The sequence below is a fragment of the Cricetulus griseus genome, unplaced genomic scaffold, assembly GCF_003668045.3.
Source record: "Cricetulus griseus strain 17A/GY unplaced genomic scaffold, alternate assembly CriGri-PICRH-1.0 unplaced_scaffold_6, whole genome shotgun sequence".
Classification (NCBI taxonomy): domain Eukaryota; kingdom Metazoa; phylum Chordata; class Mammalia; order Rodentia; family Cricetidae; genus Cricetulus; species Cricetulus griseus.
This window is the reverse complement of record NW_023277363.1, coordinates 91,632-95,380: the sequence shown is the minus strand read 5'-3', so window position 1 is coordinate 95,380 and position 3,749 is coordinate 91,632.

Sequence of the window (3,749 nt, the reverse complement as noted above, 5' to 3'; positions counted from 1 at the left end):
TAGAATTAACATAGTAAAATTGGCAATCCTGCAAAAAAATAACCTACAGATTCAATGCAATCACCATCAAAATCCCAACACAGTTCTTCACAGACATTGAAAGAACAATACTCAACTTTATATGGAAAAACAAAAACCCCAGGATAGCCAAAACATCGCTTTACAATAAAGGATCTTCTGGAGGCATCACCATCCCTGACTTCAAGCTCTACTATAGAGCCATAGTTCTGAAAACAGCTTGGTATTGGCAAAAAAATAGACAGATAGACCAATGGAATCGAATTGAAAACCCTGATATTAACCCACGCACCTACTAATACCTCATTTTTGACAAAGGGGCTAAATCTATACAATGGAAAAATGATAGCATCTTCAACAAATGGTGCTGGTACAATTGGATTCAGACATGCAGAAAAGTGCAGATAGATCCATACCTGTCACAATGCACAAAACTTAAGTGCAAATGCATCAAAGATCTCACCATAAATCCAGCCACACGGAATCTTCTAGATGAGAAAGTCGGAATTACCTTTGAACAAATTGGCACAGGAGACTGCTTCCTGAACATTACACCAGTAGCACAGACATTGAAGTCTGCAATTAATAAAGGGGACCTCCTGAAACTGAGAAGTTTCTGCAAGGCAAAGGAAACAGTCTGTAGGACAAAACGACCACCCACAGAATGGGAAAAGATCATCACCGATCCCACATCTGACAGAGGATTGATTTCCAAAATATCAGACCACCATGCTTTAAAGTTAGAAATCAAAAACAAATAAAAGTGCAAAAACGTACCAACTCATGGAAATTGAACAACACACAATTTCGAAATTCCTGGGTCAAGGAAGAAATAAAGAAAGAAATTAAAGATTTCCTTAAATTCAATGAAAATGTTGACACAACATACCCAAAATTATGGGACACTTTGAAAGCAATACTAAGAGGAAAGTTCATAGCTCTAAGTGCTCAAATAAAGAAACTAGAGAATAGCCACACAAAAGATTTGACATCACAGCTGAAAGCTCTAGAAAAAATGGAAGCAAATTCACCCGGAGGAGCAGATGCCAGGAAATAATCAAACTGAGGGCAGAAATCAATATAGTCAAAACAAAGAAAACAATTCAAAGAATCAATATAACAAAGAGTTGGTTCTTCTAGAAAATCAACAAGATAGAAAGGGGAGAAGAAGACAGATGCTGGGGACATGGTGGAGCAGAAAGTTTGAGTCAGGGGAAGAATACATGGTAACAAGAATGGAGATATCATAATAGAGGGAGACATTTTTGGTTTACAGCGAAATCGGGCACTAGAGAAATCTCTGAAGATCTACATAGATGACACAAAATAACTATCTCAGCAACAGAACAGAGGCTACCTTAAAAGCCCTCCCCTGATTATGAGATTGATGACTGACTTATATGCCATCCTATAACCTTCATCCAGAAGCTTGTGGAAGTAGAAGCAGACACCCATAACTAATCACCGAACTGAACTGGAACTCAGATTCAGAGAAGGACCAGATAAGAGCACAGAGGTCCTGACCAGGCTGTTGAAACCCATAGAAACAGTCTGATAGCTGGAATACCAGCATGGGACTGATCCAGACCCCAGGAACATGGGTTTCAGAAATCTATGGGACCTCCCGAGGAAGCCAAGCATTTATCCCTAGCATAAGTGTGGACTTTGGGAGCCCATTCCATATAGAGGAATACTCCCTGAGCCAAGACACACGGTGGTGGGCCTAGGCACTATCCCAAAGGATACAATAGACACTGATGACCACCTGTGGAAGCCCTCACCATCCAGGGGGAGCAGAAAAGGTATGTGACAGATAAGGTTTTAATTGGGGGGGGTAGGGGAGGACAGGTAGGAGAAGGGAACTAGGATTGTCAATTAAAGCAATCCTGTTTCTAATTAAAATAAAAATGTTGAAAAAAAGATAACCTGGCTTTCCAAAATGTTGATTCTTTCAGCCAAGTCGCTTCTACCATATAATGTCACTGAATACAGTCTGAGAAAAAGTTATTCAAAGGCTTTCATTAGTGAATATCCTCTTTTTAAAGGAGAAGCTAAACAATGGGATAAAGTATGTATCTTTAACAAATGATGCTGGAATAACTGGATGCAGGCATGTAGAACACTTCTGACAGATCCAGGTCTATCCTCATACCCAAAACATAATTACAAATGGATCAAAGACCTCAACATAAATCCAGCCACACCGAGCCTCTTAGAAAAGAAAGATTAGTACAGGAGAGAGCTTCCTGAACTTTACACCAGTAGCACAGACACTGAGATCAACAATCAATAAATGGGACATCTTGAAACTGGGAAGCTTCTGTAAGACAAAAGAAACATTCAACAAGACAAAACAGCAGCCAACACACCAGGAAAAGATATTCACCAACCCCAAATTCGACAGATCACCAAATTTACAAAGAACTCAGAAACTAGTTTCCAAATCAGCTAATAATACGATTAAAAAGTGGGGTAAAGAACTAAATAGAGAATTCTCAACATAGTAATCTTAAATGACTAAAAGACACATAAAAACTGTTCAACATCATTATCCATCAGGGAAATGCAAATCAAAACACCTCTGAGATACCATCTTACACCTGTCAGAATGGCTAAAATCAAAAACACCAATGACTGTTTACGCTGAAGTGGATGAAAGATGCTGAAGTGGATGTGGAGAAAGGGGGACAATTCTCCACTGCTGGTGGGAGTGCATACTTATAGAGCCACTTTGGAAATCAGTATGGCGATTCCTCAGGAAAATGTGAATCAGCCTACCACAAGATCCAGCAATTCCACCCGAATGCATATACCCAAAAGAAGCACATGCCTATAACAAGGACATCTGTTCAACTATGTTCATAGCAGCATTATTTGTAATAGACAGAATGTGGAAACAACCTAGATGCCCCTCAAATGAAGAATGGATACAGAATATGTGGTACATTTACACAATGGCGTACTACTTAGTGGAAAAAATAAATTGAATTTTGAAATTATCTGGCAAATAGATGGAAGAATCTGATTGCAGTGAAGTGGATATTAGAAGAGAGAAAAAGCAACTTGAAAATATAGATAAACCTTGCCTCAAAAGGTATAAAAAACTGGGAACCTGTTGCTGACACTAGAGTATGAGTACACACTGCTTAGTGGAGACACACATGGCAAGACTGAATATTGTTCCTGGACTACATAGAGAGCAGATGTCCCACTTGGTAGAAATAAATAAGATGATGAAGAGGCCTGTGTTTCCTCACCTACACATGATGGTTCACACCTGTCCATAGCTACATTACCAGGGTATCTGATGCACTCTTCTGCCTTTGTGGGCACTGGGCCCTGGACACTCATGTGGTGAATACATGTACATTCTGACAAAATATACACACAGCAAATACATATAAATAATTTAAAAACTGACCTGTGCATAGGTTCACACTTCATTAATCTCAGTATTCTGTAGTTGAAGGCAGAGTAATTAATGTGAGTTTGAGGCCTATCTGGTCTATATAATGTTTTTCACCAATACCAGGCCTACTCACAAAACTAAAATAATATAATGAAAATAATGATAATGCAATAATGTTAATGATAAGAATAACAATGCAAATGAGACACATCAATTTGATGAGGACTCTGTTGGCAGTGGATTAAAAACCTAGCTCTGGGAAATGGGCAAAGCAAGAGAGTCTTATGTAGGAGTGTTTGATTCAAACTTGGATTATATCTCA